Source organism: Apodemus sylvaticus, chromosome 13 (assembly GCF_947179515.1).
Source record: "Apodemus sylvaticus chromosome 13, mApoSyl1.1, whole genome shotgun sequence".
Lineage (NCBI taxonomy): Eukaryota > Metazoa > Chordata > Mammalia > Rodentia > Muridae > Apodemus > Apodemus sylvaticus.
The window spans coordinates 84,484,795-84,505,045 of record NC_067484.1 but is presented as its reverse complement, the minus strand read 5'-3'; the positions used below and the strand labels follow the sequence as shown (position 1 = coordinate 84,505,045).

The following is a 20,251-nucleotide window of genomic DNA, read 5'->3' as shown; positions in this document are numbered from 1 at the left end:
CACGACAGGGACAGTAGGACTCATGCGAGCTTGGGGACTGCCCACTGTACAGTAAGTTCCAGGACAGCCATCCAGGGCCACTAGGAAGATCCTACATTACAAGAACAAGAGCAAAAAGAAAAAGAAATGGGAGATGAAATAACTGTTGGTTCTGTGGCCACGTGCAAGTCAAGGAACACTAAGTGCAGGCAGACAGGCCACCTCCTCAGACACAGACCTCAGTCAGGTCATCAGTGTGCAGGCGAGCTGACTCCCTTTGCAGGAGGACCTTCATTTACCTGAGTTTCTCCCGAGCTCTCAGTGAGAAAGCACTCTCTTTCTCAGTGTCCTTTTTCAGGAGTGGTCCCTTTAACTTCTCTTTGAACTAAAGGTCTATGGCTCCTTGTGGACCGTAGTTGCTAATGTTCTTTGATACATCTATTGCCTTTTGTGGACCACTTCTATTTTTCCCTTTTAATTCTAAAGTCCAGGGAGAAAGTAAAATGCTCAATGAAAGCCTGGCCAATAACAGACAAAGCAAGATTATTTAAATACTGTATTTTTTTTTTAAAAAAAAATTTATCACTAAAATACAAATCCCAGGATCTAAGGCAAAAGGAACACAAGATGGTTAATTCTGGTTTTTGACTTTGGTGGTACTGGGGATTGAATCCGGGAACCTAAACATGTTAGAGGCAAGTGTTTTACCAGAGTTATGTCCAGCAGGATGGCAATTCTGGACTCTTCTGTGCCTGACCTTACTGTATCTAAATTTCTTCTTCAGTTTCCATTCCCTACTTCATGTCTCCAAGTACATCGCTACCATTCTTATTCTATAGCAGTTACTCCTTTAAATCTCCTTAGAGTGTTCAGTTTCATCCTCTCAACCTGTTAATCCATTTCATGTGTGGACTCCTGAATTTGTCCTGCTCTCCTTGCCCCAGTGTGGCCGTGCAGCTGCTGGTGCACCACGAGAGGAAAACCATGTAGAACTGCTCTGCAAATTAAGTCAGGCAGGGGCTCTTCCCTGGCGAAGTTATGGTAGACAAGCACACACATATGTCAACCGAAAGATGACAGCGGCAGCCATGCACTGTGCAGCCATGGATAATTTTCCATGAACCAGACGAAGATGTTTATGTCAGGAAATCTCAAGATCCAAGAGAAGAAATAACTAGTCCAAAGCCGTCCTGCTAATGAAGACTGAGCCGGAGAGAAAGCTAGAGCACCTGCTTCATTGGACTTGACGCGGACACACAGAGCTCAGTTCTCAAATGAGGAAATGTGGCTGTGGCCTGGAGACAAGGGCTTGTATTATTATATTCTGTCACATTTCCCAAATTAAAATCAGACATATGCAGATAAGGGTACTCAGCATTTAAACTTAAGCATCTGCATGTGGATAGAAAATCTGGACTTAAATTCACTTAGACAATTCAAGTGACTCATAAATATTTCCAATTTTCCTTCCAACCATAAAAAATGTGACCTTTCAAAAAATGCCACATCATTTATGGCTATATTGAAGATATACTTTCTAAAATTGAAAGCTAAAGTCTTTTAGGTCTAAAATGTGCCAGCAAAACACAGGGAATGAGGAAAAAGAAGTTTAGCGCAATCTCCGTCTAACTGTGTGCAAGGTCATGACCACATATGAAGCGTGTAGTAGAGAGTTCTAACAGTGATGGTAGACTGTATAGTGGGGAATGAAGTGGTAACTTTAATGCAGCAATCTCTAAGACACAGAGCAAGCACCTTGACAAACCATTAAAATAGTTTGGCTGCTTCCAAGTGAAATTGTTGAAAACCTGACTTTGTAAGTTTGATGGATTTTGATGGATTTTTGCTCCAGAGGCTGCATGTTAGTCAGTAAAAGCTTTAATTAAAATCAGGTGGTGGGCTTGAACATGGATAGACGGCTTTTGGAGTGGTCTATCTAAGTCTAATCCTGTCGCTGTTCTCTCTCTTCTCTTCCTGGAGGAGGGATTTGGACCACAACCTGGAACACAGGGTGCCCCAGTCTCCCAGACAGAGGCGATGGGATGGGATATGAGAAATCTGAGCATCCTCGGCCTTGCGATCCCTTGCAGATGTGTCTAATCTGCTAGATGCATGGAGCCAAAGATGGACAAGGATCCAGGCCAACTCAAAGTTGCTAACTTATTTAAAACATTGAGGGTTTTTTTTTTTTCTGGTTTTGTTACTGTTGTTCTTATTCTAGTTTTTTGATAACATTATTGCTCATTCTCAAGTCTACATTTTAGAAATGACAACACCTGCTACGGTGTCAACGACTGGACCTGCCATTGTCACTTTCTTCCCCTTGGGTTCCTGGGTGCTCCTGTATTTTTCCTTTTCTGATGATAAGCTCAGGTTTGTTTTGCATAATTTGCAGGGTCCTAGCAAGAAGTTTGCATCTAAAAAATATTTAATACAATATATCTTATGCGTCTCTACATACAGCCTCCTCCTCTGAAGAAATGATTCTTTAAAATGAAGATCGGAGGCTGGGGTGATCCATGGGATACAGGTCTCCTAAAACAGGCACACAAATGGTGACTGAATGAAGTGAAAATAAGCTTAAGGTGCAGATAGTGAAGATACTTCCTGTTCTTAGTTTCAGGGGTGAGAAAGAAGGGATCCAGCCAATTTATTGTGGAGTCTGTGGCGCAGGCTGACTTTCACTCTGTCCATCTATATAAGTCCTGACTCATGGTCACACTTCTTTCATAAATGGACTTAGTAAAAGAACATGTCACTTCACACTGACTACTGGGAATGTACTGTACTCCCAGCGACAGTCTAACGTTCATCATTTTGGAACCGACGGCCTACCTCCTGTATCAGTGACGACCCATGTAAGAGTGCTGAAACAACGTCAGCATTCCAGTCAGCGACGTCCAGCCATCCCTCAGAGTGCTATTAACCACGAAGTCTACCCATTTCCAACAAAACACGACCTTTCTCCACTGCAGCCATCTTGGCTTCACAGTACTCACGCAGGCCATTCTGAATTCAGGTGCTACCATGACAGTTTGCATCCCACAGCACGGTAACTCAACTTCTAAAAGTACATTCGTGCTGTGAGGGCAGGAAGTGAGGAGAGCCAGCCGGTTTCAGTTCATGGGCTATGTTTCCGGCTTAGGGCTTTGATAATATTTTAATCTAAGGTGATCAAGGGCACTTGACTTCTCCAGTGAAAAGCAGTGATCCAGCTGAGGTGAACTTTATTCTACATGAATGGCCTTTCTTTCCAGCTCATTCCTTCCTGATACACAAGAATGGCATTCTCTTATTTTAACTGTTTCTGGTCTACGTTGTGCATGTGCTCAAATTCTTGAGCGCTCTCTGCACAGCAAGTTTCGTTAATGGGATCAAAGAAGAATGGGTATCATGGTTTGTCTCAGACAATCCAAAGACATGAAACCAGAGAGTACAACAGAGCAGCAATCTGGTTCCTGCTGTTTTCGTTTGAGTTCCGAAACACAATCCTTGTCACATGATTTTTTTTTAAAAAGGCTTGTCCTTTTAACTTATCAAGAAAATAACATATCAAATTTCATGACACAATTACCAGTCACAACCAAGAATGTTGTTCATATGCTAATACCCCAGAACTTCCATGAGAACAGAAAACAGCTACTGCTCAGCTGGAGTCCAAGAGAGAGTCAGTGAGCAGAACGAACATTGAAGCACAACTTTGCATTCTGTCAGATGCAAGAAAGGGAGCAAAGACAGAATACAATCTTTAAAATTTTGTCTTGCACATGAACGGCTTACACAAAGGAACTGACGTTAGCTACTCTGAAACTTGTTTCTGACTTGATGGTGCAGTGCTAACAAGAAAGACGTACACAAAATTGCTGTTTTTTTGATTATTACATTTGTTCTCACAGGGATACTTGGTTCAACAACTCTATGTTTACTAGAGATGATGGGATATGCAAATACCCCGAAAGCCAAAGGGCTTGAGCATGTCTAAGATACTCAGGAAAAGCATGGCCATTGCTGCAGTCATCAGGAGTGGGTATCAGACACAGTAGAGTCTGCCTCTTACACCACTGCATCTACTAGGATCTGGACAGAGTGCAGAAGGCAGTCTTCCAAGAACACCCCAGAGCGGGGACTTGACACAGCAGCACACTGGTCCTTAAGCAAGCTGGTATGATGGCGGTGGTGGTAAGAGATGACCAGGCTCTCAAAACTCTTCAAAAGGGTAATCTTCCTGACTGAGGGAACTTTGGTCCCTATACCATAGAGCAAAGTACCATTTCCCACCCCACAGGGGGGAGGGTCTCTGGTCTACTTTCTGGGCTGTGGATGCAGATACAATTGTGGAAACTGTATATTAGAGAGGAAAATGAAAAATCTTTAACGTTTTAGCCTGAAAACTGCAAAGAGAGTTGTAGGGAGTCAAGAATATCAGGGGTAGAGCTCAGAGAGCTGCTCCCATAAAGTGCATGCCAGCTTGGGTTCATCTACAAGCTGAGAATACATAGGTCTCACCCTAAGCAATTACTGAGAGAAAGAACTGAATTAGGGGATAGTCCACTAACTAGGACCATGGCATCTGTAGTGTATTATAATACATAATTCAGATCTGATGCAGAAGGAAAAGCAAATGAACCTAAAGATGGATCAACAGGAAACTTCTAATATGAAAGAAAAAAATAGAAGAAAAAAATGATGAACAAGTTTCCAGGTGCAACAATACCAAAAGATAAGAGAGATATTCATGTTACTACAGCTGAGGAGAGGAGAAACAGTGAGGTAGGGGGAAAAAAATCAGGAAAGGCTAAAAACGTTTGCAGGCCAGTGAACGATATAGGCATAAAGATCCGAACTCTAAGTAGAAAAGGTAGGCTTAGTGAAACCCAGGCAATGCTATCCCAAAACCAAACCTGCACACAGAGGACACTCCTGAGGGCAATTTGGTTAAGGTGACAAGTTACCTACCGAGAAGTCATGTTTCAAAGAATGTTCTCCTCAGAAATCATAGGCCAGAGAGACAAAGACTGTTTTCCAAGCTGTAAAAACAGACCTGCCCACCTGCAAGTCTATCGGGCAAAACCATCCTTGATAAATGAAGTAGACATCAAGGCATTCTAAGATGAAGAAAAAGTAAGAGACAGTGTATCAAGGAGCAGATCCTCTCCAGAGAAGACACTAAAGGAGGTTCTGCTGAGAGAAGGAAGCTTGGGCAACTGAAGACCAAGACAAAGTAACTGGGGCCTGCAAGAAGGCGAGTGGGGAAGCACTTGCCACCAGTGTGGCAACCTGAGCTCCACCCCGAAACCCACGTGGTTCACTCCGTCATCAGTAAGGCAAGGAGGGCTATGCTTAGATTCTTATTCAATATAATACTGGAAATCCTAACCATTACAATTATGACAGGAAAAGGAAATTAAAATCTTATAGACTGGAGAAGAAAAAGTCTTCCTATTTTCAGAGAATATAAATATGTACATACAAAATCCTATGAAATTAAAAAAAAAAAAAAACACTTTCCCAGAATAAGTAAATAAAGGCTAAAGGATACCAAGAGAATTCTTAAAAGTCAATCACACTTCTATATATTAGCAATTAACAATTAGTATATCATTGATAATACTTTAAAAGGTTGTTCGGTCAACACTTAGCAAAACATGTAGAAAATATCAAAACCTTTGGAAGAAGGAAAAGAAAAAAAGCAAAGAATTGATTTGTGCTCAATATAATTACAGTTAACATATTCACAGCTTGAATTGAGTTGAAGAACACATAGTTCCTAATTTTAAAAAGAAAAAACAAAAGGATAAGAAACTTCAGATGACAGCTGGAACTTAAAACTCTGTGTGAAAGGTGACAGCTCCTGGCTGCACCCAACCTCAGTGTTCTAACTCAAATACATAGTGGACGAGGCAGCTCTCGTGCCGTGGCTTTAACCTGCTTCCTTCTTAGAGGTACTTGAGCGCACAGTCCTAGATCACCAGCTTCTCCTGAATTGGAGTCTTAAATGAAAACAAAAAAGTCAGATTACAGTTTAAGAAGAATGCCTGACTTGACATTTCAGATCGAAGTTGATCAACTCCAGCATGAGAAATCTGTTTTTTCTTCATGCATCTACAAAAGGGCAGAGACTTACAAAATCTGTGTGTGTGCACGTGCGTGAGTCTGTATGTGTGCGTGTGTTTCTGCGTGCATGCGTGGGGGAGTGCATGTTCTTTTGTGTGCAGGCACTCCCCTCAAACACATGTGCATGCATACTTGGAGGTCAGAGGACAGCTTTCAGAAGTCCATTATTTTCTTGGACCATCATGTGGATTTCTGGGGATCAAATTCAGGGCAGCAGGTTTGGTGGCAGACACTTAAAATTCTCAGCCAACTTACCAAGCCACCTGCAGCCATGTTTGAGAGAGAAAGGATTTGAAAGCTCAGAGGTGGCTCCTCCATCAATCCCAGCATCGGGGATGTAGAAGGAGAGATCACCACACGGCTGAGGCCAGTTTAGGCTTTATGGTAAGTTCTAGGATAGCCTGGGCTACAGGGTGAGGCTCTGTGCCCCAAACCAAAATCTCAAATCTAAACTTAAATCACAGTAAAACGTAACAATAAAAACAAGAAACAGTGTCAAATCCCAGCTCCCTTAATTATGTATAAGTTGTACATCCTCACCCAGGCTCCACCTGTCGATCTAACTCGAGGTGAAACTTATCTTTTCCGGCTATTGTGAAATAAACGGAACCATCCCATGGCCAGTTCCCAGCCCAGCATGTACACAGCACAACTCTTGAATACGGGACTGAGGGATGGCAGCACGGCGTGTAGATCTCCATTTCATATATGGATTTTAGTCCATTGTACAGTGATATGTAATCATTAAGTGGCAGAAGTGACAGGGGAGTAATCAACCAATGTGCGTGTCATGAGGCACACCAGACAGCCAGGTCACTGTGTCAGCTACTTTCTGCAGTTACCTAGTAGTGACCATGCCTGAGGGGCTTGCCCCTGCCGCCCTTCTGTCACAGAACAGGGCAGCATGGGGTGTCTGGATGCTTCTTCCAGCTGCAAGATTCCCCAGCCCAGGGATGAAACTGTGACTGATACTAGCTCTACAGTCAGTCAAGTAGAAAGGGAGCAAGGCAATCTGCAGGCCTGCAATAGTGTGTGTGTGTGTGTGTGTGTGTGTGTGTGTGTGTGTGTGTGTGTGTGTTGGGGGGTGGTTGGGTGGGTGGCGGTTATCCCTAGTGCTCTGGGGTCTGCAACTTCCTGAGCTGAGAAGCTAGCGGAACCAGCTATAAAGGGGCTAAAAACGTCAAAGAAGAGTGTACCCTAAGCAGCACCATTCTGTCAGGTTGACTATCCTGGAAAACATCAGGGTGGGTCCACCCCTGATCATGAGGACAGACTGTCACAAACAGCACATGAAGGGGGCACTGAACACAAGCAAATGGGAGGGGTAGTGTTAGAGAGTGATACTTGTCTCTGATGCTCCTTCTGGACGTTTCAGTGGCGAAATCGGCAGTAGACAGTCTGAAGAATGACTGAATCAAATCATGGTCTCTATGCTGGTCACACTCCTGAGTGAGGCAACTCAAGCTTACCCCAAAGCAGAGTTGATGACCTCTGGTTTCACTTAGAAAGGTTAAATTTCTCTCTTTAATAGACTAGGACTACAGAGATGGGTCAATGGTTAAGAGCACTGGCTGCTCTTCCAGAGGATCTAGGATCAACTCCCTGTACCCACACCATGGTGGCCTATAACCATCCGTAACTCCAATCCAGGGAACCCCTCTTTTGTCTTCCATGGGTACTAGGGCATATATGTAGTACACAGACATACATGCAGACAAAACATCCATACATATAAAATAAACATAAATAAAAAATAAAAAGAAACAGATGAACACCCTAAAATACTAAAAGGAAAAAGACTACTTAAAAAGAAACAAATGATATCCATTTAAAGTTGAAAATAAATGACCCTAACCTAGCAATTTTCGCTGCCATTTCTACTTATAAGATAGACAGATGAAGAGACAGATGCATCATGGGGGTCATGGGTAGGCCAGTAGGTAGGGAATGGGAAGATGTTCATGCAACCAAATAAAGGCTCAAGGTACTGTGGCTGACAATCTGCCCTCGCCCGAGACTCTGCTCCCAAGCATGGTGCGGTCTGGGAATCCCTGTGAGTTATGGCTTTGGTCACAAGCTTTGGTCCACAGGCTCTGCCATTCACCATGGCAGCCACCATGCTCTGCAAGCCACTCTGAGTTGGAGGAAGCTGAAGTACCTATCCAACTATCTATCACACTGACCCTTTCCCTCAGCCAGCTTACGACCCCAGGGAAAGACCGGGTCGTGGTGATCAGAGGCGGTGACAGCTCTCAGGTCTTTCCAAATGCTGGAGCAGAGGTATTTCCAGGAGAAACGGTGTCAAGATCTTCATCCTTATAAATCACAGCACTGAATCAAAGCTTGCTACCCACAAGCTTACAAGGAATTTATCTTTTACTTTGGACTTTGAACAAATACCTTACTGATGACTCTGTTTATCTGCAAAGAAAAATGTCTACTATCTTCACAGATTGCTTTCAAGATATCAGCGTTGCCAATCCACATTTAAAGGGGCTGGTCCATGAGATAAATATCGGCCCTCATGGCAGTGCATATGGAGGTAAGGCTGCAGGGCTGGGCTGGATGCGTGAGGCTCAAAGAGAGGCAGCTGGGTCTTAACTTCCCCAAGTAAATACGGTTAAAAGTGATGGCCAAAGAGCCTCACTCCAGCTATGTGACAGTCATCAAACTGAGGACGTACAAGCTAGGCAGGCCCTGGAGAGTCTAAAGCCCATTGGGGGGTATCTGTTACCTAATAAGAAGAATTAGAGAAAAAAGTTATTTTACAGAAGAATACAAAAGAGGGGAAAAGAGCCCACAAAAACCCAGAGAATAAGAACTATGGTTTTAGGCAAGGCTGACATCAGGTAAACCTGCAGTTAGCTCACAGATAAAAGCCCCAAGCAGGCAGCTGTATAGGGAGAGACTTCTCATTATTACTGGGGTCATCAGACTTCTGATAGGGTAATGGTTCTGGAAGTCACTCTAGCCCTATAAAGCCTCTCCAGGTCAGTGGATTTAGAATCCTTAGTCTGAGTCCTTTCTTGACCAAATGATATTGAGGAAGCAAGTGAAATGCTTTAGCTGAGGATCCAAGAGAGAAACCTACTTTTTAAGGCGGGCTATTCTGAGTAAGAACAGTAGAGTGGAGGCTGACGCAGGTAAGCAGTGGATGCTGAGTGGTGGAGCCTTGGTGGAGCCTTAGCATCGACCATCCCCAAGCACCTCCCACTGGTCTCTACCAACCACCAGGCTCCAATATCACACATGCACACAGATAGCATGTATGAGGAAAGTTCTAGATAAACAAAAGTATAAGTTCTGCCTTCCACTTTCTAGTCTTCATTCCTTCATGGTTGGGCTCCTCCAGCAGGGACGGAGACTCTAGAACATTCCCCTATGGAGAGCAGAGGAAGCCCCTTGGTACATGTAAAAAGCGTGTGAGGTCCTGAGATAATGTGTATTATTGACATGAGCATAGCCATGTCAAGGACCCCATGCCTTGGACCACTCGAATGGCAAATGAGTGGGGCAGGCTCCAACGTGGCAGAGCCTTCCTCTGCTCAGTGTGAGGATGTTGGCCATGTGGACAAAAGCTAGCCACTACAGCTTCCTCCTCCAGGAGACTGAACCCGTGACTGCTCGCCTACAGAGACTCCCAATCAGCACCATGGCACCCTGGGCATGGCCCACAGGATTCCCATGGTTAGGCTCCTCCAGGAGGCAGGGAGGCTCTAGTGTAGAATACTCTACAGTTCAGTATCTGAGTCCAGGCCCTGGGGTGGGGGAGGGGGTGGCCTCTGCAGCTTCTCTGCAGTTCTCTGCTCTGCTGGCTGACCGCCTCTGCTTACGCTTTGTTCTCTACTTCGAGATGCGACCTGCCATTATTTGTTTACTAACTGATGGGACACAAGGGGCACTTAGCTGTATAAGCAGCCTCTTAAAGTTACTACAGTTATTAATTATGAAATTTAAGAATCTCTGAGATGGAAACTACCATGCTTCCTTTTGAAGTACTGAGAAGCTAGTACCTTACTTCCGCTTATACAGCTTCTGCAGGGCACCTTTCTCTACCACGGCACTGTGGCTTCTGATTGCACAGCTACTGATATGTCTTAGTTCAAATCCTCAAGAGACACTTAACCTGCAAACACTATTTGCCACACTATAGTCCATTATCATTATCAATAATGAGCACACCACTTTCAGAAAGCACACCGGCCAGCCCTGTTGAGAGCGATGACGTAAGAAGCCTGGGCCTTGGATTTCAATTCTTCTTGTAATGTTACATTAAGAAGTTTTGATTCTGGAATGAATCTCTCAAATTCAGATGCATGCTACAATCAGGTGGTCAGGCGGCAGCTGTAATGTGTCCTCGTGTATGATGCCCACTGGAAAGGGTATCAGGAGCTGGGATGAAGGCCCCAGAGACAACACCAAGCATCCCTAAGAAATGCTTTATCAACAGTGCTCTTGACGACAGGGAGGACCAGATGTGAGGGAAAACATGGCCCCTACAGCTGAGCAGAAAAGCAATGTGGAAAAGTCAGCCCTGAATATAAAGCAGACGTGGAGATGCCTTGTCCTTAGTTAATCTGAGATGCAGATTCCTAGTTACGTGGGTACAAGAGCCCAAGATTGTCTGAAACAACTCAAAGAGACTATTTAACAAGGATAAGGTAGAATTTTAGATGAAAGGCACACTGTTAAGGTCTATTTGGCAACTTTTATTTTCTTTGAGAATACACACACACACACACACACATAAACATTAGTGTTTTCTTAATACAATTTAGTAAAAATAATAAAAACAAAAATAATAAAACCTAGAACCTCATCTGAAAACCAGAAGCATGTATCTCTAAGACTTAGAAGACACCAGGAGTACAGGGTTCATGTATTTTCTTTCAAGGAAAAAAAAAAAAGACCCTATAATAGCTTCGAAGTGAATTGTCCCCAGGTCTCTGAGCATTTGGTCCCCAACTAGAGGCACTTTTAGGAAACCTGTGGAATGGAACATTGGAACACAGGGCCCAGCTGGTGGCTGCCGGCCATTAGCAGTAAGCTGTAAGGACTACAGCATGGTTCTATTCCTGGTTCTGTCACTATTTACTGTTTGGTGTGACAGATTGGTCCATTCCACTCAACATACCTCGCCTGCCAAGGTGGCCCATCTGCCCTGGACTAAAGGTGCCTACACTAATTGTTCCACTGTATTTTGTGACCTCCTTACTCCATTAGGTTACCTCTTCCAGGTATTTTGTTACAGTAACTAAGGAAGGCTTCTGAGAGATGCTGAGCCAATGTCTTGGAGGATATTTGTGTAAAGATGTGGAAAACAGTATCTAGTTTGACTTAGAATTATTTTTCCACAATTCACTGGAGAATGTACACACTGAAGTTTGCATGCAGATGGATAGCTTAAATCCAAAGACTGTTTCCAGCATTCTCTTCTGCAGAAGGAAGATAATTACAAGAGCTACTTCAGAAAGCGCCTTGCTTGGTGGCTGATGATGGAGAAGACAGCAGTTGAATGCAGCGGCCGGTAAAACTGCTCACGTCCTTCAGCCCGGGCTGGTGCGGCTGGCCCACGGCTGGGGCTTCCTCCCCGGCTGTGCTCTCTGCTCAATGTCTGCTCACCCAGACACAACATCTTTCAAACACACAGAAGCCTTCCCTTGTGTCCAGAAACAAAAGCGGCCTGCTCTGGTTTTATTCCCCGGGTTTTCTTTGGTCCTCAGTGCCCTGTATAAAAGAGCTCCTTCTTCGGACACAGGCCAACCCACTCAGCAGTCTCCCCCCACAGCCCACCCTCTCCAGCCCTCACAGAAAGAAAAGTGCTGGTAAAGTCATCTGCAGAAACAATGTGCTGATATTTTTGCTTGCGTTCCAAAATACAGCAAACTTCCTGTCCCTGGTGCAGCTGATGGAGTCCCTGGGAAGGTCACCAACAGACACTTGAAGCAATTCACAACTGGGCCCAGAGTGCAAGCCCCTGTTGTGAGAGCTGCTTCCAGCACATCCAAGGCGCAAATTGCCTTTTCTGTTTTCCAGAAGTCTCTGTGAAGTGCTGGGAGCAGCTTTGACAAGACCAAATCACTGTGCTGTTTTGCAAAAAAACTATTATTGATCTTGTAAAAATAAAAATTACATTGAAAATATTATTCTTTTAACACTGTTAAATAAATGATATTAAATTTATGGTCTCTATAATGGCTGTTGCCCTTTATAGGACCATGATGACACCTGTAGCAAATAATTCTCAATTTCTGTTACTTGGTGCTATAAAGTATACAACTCCATTATTTGGGCCGAAATAAATTTCAAACACCTAAAAAAGCTAGGAATATCTAAAGAATGCAATGCACCAACAGGAACCAGTGCCTGCAACATCAACAGAAAACTTCCATACTGACTTTTCATTCACCATGTAGTGTTTCAGCCAAGAAAGAACTGTTCCAAGATACACAGCACACTTTAAGAGACCCCGACGCCCACAGAGTAAGATGTGCGCACCGAACGCTAAACTAAGCATAGCAAACAATTAGAAAAAGCCCACAGGTGATTTTCATAAAAGTCTGCTTGTTGGGAGAGTAAGCCTGCAAGTCACAGAAATCCAACTTTGGAAAGGATGTTAATTTCCACCATTTACAGAAAAGACAGTGCTAGGGTTTCCGAGTCACCTGCAGGTCCTCAGCTTCTGCCCTCTGCTCAGAGGCTTTGTTCATTGTTAGACAAGAAGCTGAGGGGAAGAGAGATGCTTTCCATGAAAGGTCCCAAACAAATGTTCTCAGAAAATGAAGAGATTGTTCTAGAACAGAGACCAACTGTTCAGGTTAACAGAGCAAGAGAGTTCAGAGACATACTGCATTTACTACTGTGGAAGAGAAAATGTATTCTTCAACTCACAATAGCACTGAGCTTAAAAACTGACATGAATAACTGTGTCATTATGAAGGTTGCTCTGCCCTCAAATGAGCAAACGCAAGACAGAGGGGTGAAAGTGTTCCTTAAAGCTTCCCGTTTACATTAAGGGGACTAGAACACCAGAAATAATTTAGAGATAAGACAGCTGGACAATCCAGACAATTTACTTTTAACAATATGAAAATTAGCTCAATAGACAAAGTTCCAAATGTAAGAGCCATACCTACAAACTCTAAAAGGCAAGAAAATTCACGACCTAGGATGTACCAATGATTTCTCACACTTGACACCCAACGTGTAAGCAAACACTCAGGCAATACATAACACTTAGTGACTTTTGTGCTCCTAACGCTATCATCAAGAAATCGAGAGGATAACCCATGGTGATAAGTGGGGAGAAACAGTTGCACAACATTTAGCTGACAAAGGCTTACATCCAGAATGTACACAGAGCGCTCAACCATTCTGCATAAATAAAAGTATTTATGAGCAAACAATTCAAGAATGCATTCTCCAAAGAAAACACACAAACAGCAATGGGCACAAGGGTATCCAATACCGTTGGCTACTAGAGAGACATGCATCCAAGCCACTGTGAGACAAGCACACCTGTTGGGGTGGTGGCAACAACCGAGAGACAGATATGCACTACGTGAAAATTGGAATCGCCATATATCATTGGCAGGAATGGAAAAGGGAGCAGACACTGTGGGAAACATTCTGCCAGGTCTTCAAATGACTCATCATGGAGTTGCCATGACTCAGCAATTCCTAAATGTGTATCCAAGAGGAAGGAAAACAGATGTTCACATAATAGCTTGCATACAAATACATCAGCAGTGTGGATGACAGTCATGACCAGAAACAACCCAATGTCTATCAATACTGGTCAATGAAACTCTGGCCTGGGTTTCTCCGTGTCAGCCACTTGGCTGGAGTGCAGGCATACAAGGCCTAGAAGTGATTCTTCAGTCATGCCATAGAGCAAAACGCAGCAACAATCTCACTGCATATTTGGGAACTGACAGAAATTTAACATTCCATTCAGGATTGGGTAGTCATTCTGTGAGGACAATCATTAAAGAAATCAACTCAAAACAGCAGTGGTCACAGTGATGCCCACTGAACCACACCATCCTTGGCAGTCCCTACATCCAATAAATAGTACCAAGTCCCATCCCAACCTTTCCAACCAGCCCAGACATATATCCCAGAACTGGAGAGGAAGGCTCACCTCTCTCTTCCTAGATGAACTGTTTCCAAAAGTTCCATATTGAATAAATATGTCTTGGGGCCCTAATGCTGACAGGGTTGACTTTCAAAGATTAAGAGAAGTTTTACATATAGCAAAGAGGTGTTTATTTAATAGCATGGGAGAAATCCAGCAGGCCCTTGTCAGCTGGCTAACTCATATATGCCTTTCAAGACTCGACACAAACAGTTCCTCCTCAGGGGATGTGCATCCTGCCTTCCATCCTATCCCTGGATCTGTCTGGTTCTTCTGCTAGTCTGAGACACCAGAACGGGGCCTATGGAAGGGCAGAGGCCTATGAGAAAAAAAAAATTCCCCCTGGAGGCCTTCCACCTGCACTGCCACCAGTGACTCAAGCTCACGGTTTCCTACTCATCCCCTACCTCTCCATAGCCCACCACAGAGCTTCTCTGGGATTCCTCATTGGGAAGAAGGGCAGCTCAATGCAAAAGGTGACTGGATGTAGATGGGAGAAGCTGCAGTTAATGAGTGAACTGAGGAATGAATCAAAGGCACATAGCTTTCCTTCAGGATTACCCGCATACGGAAGCCAGCAGGCCTCTCGTGAACAGAAGAGAATCCATTCACTAAGTAGCGCACCAATGATCTACGCACACACTGGCGCACGGGAAATGTGCATCAGCTGTCAGCCACATGAACGGAGGTGTGTGCTCCTTCAGAGCACACGCACTGTGTCAGCAGGAAAGAGACAGTCCAAGAGAAGAAAATGCATTGCAAAATCTCATCATCATGGTATATGGTGATGTCTAGAGTCCATGAATTAGTAATTCCTTGCCTTTGAATAAAACCAGAGACCTAATAAAATATGATTAAGTTGAGCTGAATGACTGAAGGTTAGACTCCCAGACTAAAAAGCCAAAGCTGTGTGTGTAAAACTTCCCTTGTTTTGGAAGATTCTAAACTGAATCGTATTACTAGAAGTAACAAATTATGTCCACAGTCTAAGAAGTTTGAAATACCTAGCAAATCACAGACATTTAATTAGTACATATAACAGCCCAGAACCAAACCATATGGTATTAACTTTAATTCATGTATCAAAGATGTTGACTGAGGTAATAATAGAATAAAATTACACTTACATTATTTCAACAGCAGAGCCATATTACACCAGGAAATGTAAACACAGTTGTATTTTTATAGTATTTAATTTCGTCTCTGCAATATGATGAGGATGGAGGTCCTGCACTATAAATAGAATGCCTATGTATTCCCCAATCCAGGACACGATTATCTGCATGAGTGTATGTGGTATGCATGATCGTATGCACATGCATCTGTATGCCTGAATGTGTTTGCGTACACTTGACTTTGCTGTCCAGTGTCTTTCTCAGTCACTCTCTACTATACTGAGTCAGGCTCCTGCTGAGCCCGGAGCTCACCAGTTCTGGGAAGGTAGCTAGGTAGTCATCTCACTCCAGGAATCCTTGTCTGTCTCCTGAGTGCTGGGATTGCATATGCCTGCCACATTGTTCTGGCTTTCACACAGATTCTAGGGGTCCAGGTCCCAATTCTCCAGTGTTTTATCTGCTGGGTCACCTACCATGGCACTTCTGAGAGTGAGGGGGAACTCAATAAATCATTCCACTGGCACCAGAGATACAAAATGGGATAATTCTGGACAAAATGAGATGCTAAAGTATGCTAGGAAAGAAGGTAAGTTCAGAAAAGTTTCTTGACTTTTCAGGTTCATACAATGACTAGAGAGAATGAGGGTTGAAATCCACCTCTAATTGGTTCAAACTAACAACCTCCCAAACCACAGAGATGGGAAAAGTTGATGCACAAAGCAGCGGTCTTCTTGTTTCCCATTCTGCTGTCACTGTGGACCAGGCAACATGGCTTGTATAAGACTTCCTAAGCTGATGGCCATTGCTCCAATTGACACTATCGCCCACCCTCCTGCAATCCCTCTGAGGAGTGAGTCTAGGTACAAAAGTAAGGACCAAAGCCCTGAGCCTCTGAGATAATGAAAGAGTTTGCATGTATAGTGCGTGCGCATTCACACACACACACACACACACACACAGCAGTCTAGCCCTGGTGAGTGTTCCCAAGCACAGTCCCAAGAGAGCCACAGTGGCTGGTTAAAGGGCCCATACTGTACTCATCTTCTCAGGGCTCCAGTGTCTGTCACAGCTATCAATAGCCCTGGCTGCCCTGAACCCAGAGAACTCCAGTTCCAGGCAACCTCACTGCTTTTAACTGCATATGCTGTTCCTAGGCAAATACCCACAGTGCGACCTCCACCACCCGACAAACACCCACAGTGCGACCTCCACCACCCGATTTACACTCAGTAGGAAGCAGTGAATGGATTTCAGGTCATTTATATAGACTATACAGACTAGTCCTCCATGGTTTTCATCAAAGACTCTAAATGAGAACATCTGCTCACAAATCTTAATTTCTTTCAGGCTGGAATTCAATCTACACAGCTTTAAGAGAGATCGGTTTTTTACACCACATCATATGTTCAGCTAAATTCTCTAGTTTTTGAATTTTCCTTTTGTATATCTAAAAGTTTATTAATAAAGCTGTTCATTGAATATGTGCGTGATAACCTATGGCATATGCTCCTCCACCCCAGAATGTAAGTACATTTTCTTGGCTTCATTGAAAAGTAAGCCTTTTAAATTGGGAAATAACAACCTCCCCCCCCCCATCTCTCCTGCTTCCCCTCTGCTGTGAACTGAACCTGGAGGTCTTATGTATGTTCCTAAATGGAGTTCCACCACTGAGCAGCAATCCCCACCCCCACACAGGAGTAGTAGCACATCAATACACCTCTTTCTTATACCAATTGACTGATGATATCTATAAAGTTTAACCTATTTGTTTTATGGCAAAGAAAAAAAAACGATTGCCTTTCAAGATGGCTACAGGTTTCCTTCGATCTTCTAAATCTACTACAACAGTTTAAAAAGAGAGCTGTAACTCTCTAATAGTAACTATAAAGTATTGAATGTCAACATTTCTTGAAGGCGGGGCCTTGCGTTTCTCTGTCCTCCTACTTGCCTTATACATCGCAAGCATGCTCTCAGTTTATTTCTGGGTTTCAGTCACGTTCATGAAAACACAGGTTATCCAAGGAATTCCATGATTTGCTGCATCACATGGGTGACTCTGGCTCTCTGGTTCTATGCTCTGTGCTGTTATATTAAGTAATTTAGTCTGTCTCGTCTACGTATCCCATGAGAGGGTATTAAAGCTTGGTCTACAAAATTATACCACTTCACAAATAGATAATAGCAACATAGCTAACAAGGGACTGTAACACTGGATTTCCGAAAGGCTTATTTTAGGGTCTCTTTTGTTCCACACCTATCATCTGTTAAGTAAGCATACACGAGACTCATACGTAATCCTGTCAGCCTTGCAGTATCCATATGAACGAACACTGAAGTAGCTGAGAACAGATGCCTTAAGATGTGGGATGGTCAGTTTGGTCTTTCAAGTGAGTGGATGGCAAAGATTTTAGGCTTGGTGGACTATATCATGGGGCTATATGATATCTGTTCACATCTGCTATAGTACAAAAGCAACTGTACAAAGTATGTATATAAGTGTGTCGTCTTCTAGTAAAACACCATTTATATAGACCATCTATCGCAGGCCAGAGCGAGCCTAGGTACCCCAGGTACCAACTTCAAACTTATAACAAACTTGATGCTGTTTGGTAGGAGAGTACTTAAACAAGTGAGGTCAGATTGGAGTCAACTGGTTCCAACTATTTGCAACTCTGAGAAGGCTGCATTATCACTCAGGGCATTGCTAATACCACTCAACACACATACAACAATAAGGTCACTATCCTATGAATGCTTTCTAATACACTAAAGATTTTAATCTAAAAAAATAAAGGGAAAATAAATGAGGTAAGTCTTTCCATTCTTAGTAACATCTACTGCGTGAAGATGTACCCCACCGTGAGGTAGTGTCCAAATTCCTCAATGTCAGAACACTCTGGCTAGAGTCTGAGTCCTTAGCTTTAAACAGGAGTATAGGTCTATCCATGAACACCTTAACATCATGTGAAGAATTCTAATGTCCACCTGCTGCTTTTATACAACCTTAAAAAGTTGGGTAAGAGTCACCACTAATGTTGTAACAGCATTAAAATAGCCTGGTCCTGATGTGTTTTGGGCTTGAGGAATCTACTGATTATTGAAACTAGAAGCTAAGTGTAATCATATGTCTGTTCGTGACAGGTTCTTGTCACCCCTGCTGGTACCAGCCTGTTTCTGCTTGATTTCCACAGTGCTGCTATTTCATTCTGTGACATGACGCACATTGCCCTCCAGTCAGAGAAATACAGTCGGTATGCAGCTCATACCGACTATAGATATGAGCTATGATACATGAAACTAGATGGAGGGGCTCACTGGAGAGAAGGCTAGAGTTTCTTCAAGTCCTGTCCCTTGGTAAGTGAAGAATATTACTGTATATATATATGCTTATGTGTAGATATTACAAGTACATGTACATACACAGACCACTGAGGACAATTTGGAAATGTGTGTTTTAAAAGCCAAGAAGGAAAATAGAACCTATTATTATTGTTACATGCCACTTTCTACTTTATTACTTTGCTGTTAGATGCTACCTTGTAGCCCTTCCTGTTGGGAAGGATAGGGTGGGAAAAGACAAATATTTCAAGCACTGGGAACCTCAATGTTCACTTCAGTTCTGTCCTCTGAAGAGAGTTCTATAAGATCCTCGTGGTACTTTCCAGCAGTTACCGAGACCAGACTTATTTTTGCTACCTTTGCCCGGGGGGTGGGGGGTGTTCAGTTTTTCACAGAGACAACTGACCACAAACTATCTTATTTTACAAACACGACAGGTATAGGGAGGAGCCCTGGCCAGCAAGAGAGCAGGGAGAGGCAGGCTGGAGCTGCGCGCGCATTCTCACAGTGCCTCCAGCCACGGACTTCACTTCTCAGCTATATGACCTTCTGTAAATGATTCCTTATGTCAGGTCTATTCTAAGTAACTGAGATCATATATATAAACCGAACAATTGCCAGCACATAATTAGCCCTTAATAAATGTGAACTATAATTATTGCACAGGTGTAAACACCATGGACTTAGCTGACTTGGAGAATACACAACTGTTGTGTTTCACAGTTTTCTGTGCTGGTGTCAAGAAGCTAAAAAGCTTGTTTTCTTAAGCTAGTGGCAGCTTTTAAAAATAATGTAAATACATTAATTAGCACTCAATTAACATCTCAGTATTAGTATCAGGGATTCTAGGGGCCATTATGGGTCAATCCTGAGAATGGAAATTAGTACCTTGTTAGTCAGTGGGAATGTATCAACAGCTCCACGGGGAAGCACTGAGGTTACAGGCCAGCAGGGCAGTGTTAGGAGCCTGGCTCTATTCTCTGCCTTTTCCTTTTGTAAGCTGGAGTAAACTGATACACCCGGCATCAAGTAAAAAGCGAATTGTTTGTGTATATCCCATTCATGAAGAATCTCAATTAAATTGTAAGAAAATATTAACATTGAGATTAAATTTAAATTATATGTAATAAATGGTTAACGAAGCAGAAGTTATTACTCCTTCCTCGTTGGCAAGGTATGTTGATCCCATTCTAAAGACCGTACTAAAGCCAAATAATTTTTAGAATATACAATCTGCTTCAGGTTTGCTTTCTGATAGAGCAGTGCGGTAACTCTAAAGTTCACTGTGTAGAATTTAACCACTGATTTTCATGTTTTGTGTTCATCTGAGTCCTTTGGTGAAGGTCCTTCTTTTCCATGAATGTATAGTTAGTCCATCTTTTAAAGAATGTGTGTATATATGCATGCACAGAAGGTAAAAGCTAGCTTCCTACTTAAACTTCTTTCAATCACTCAGTACAGTGCTATCAAAAAGTAGAAAGCGTTTGTTCCAACCGGAATCTCCATTTTACCCTCACTGCTGGCACAGTGCTTCACGCTGTCCATTAGGAAGATAACGACAGGCCGG

The 20,251-nt window shown here is 43.1% G+C and overlaps 1 protein-coding gene across 2 annotated transcripts in view; it reads right to left on the bottom strand.

Annotated features, from left to right (window-relative positions):
- The window catches only part of Garem1 (GRB2 associated regulator of MAPK1 subtype 1), a 175,363-nt gene that overhangs the window by 137,683 nt on the left and 17,429 nt on the right, over window positions 1–20,251 (bottom strand). The window lies entirely within an intron of this gene.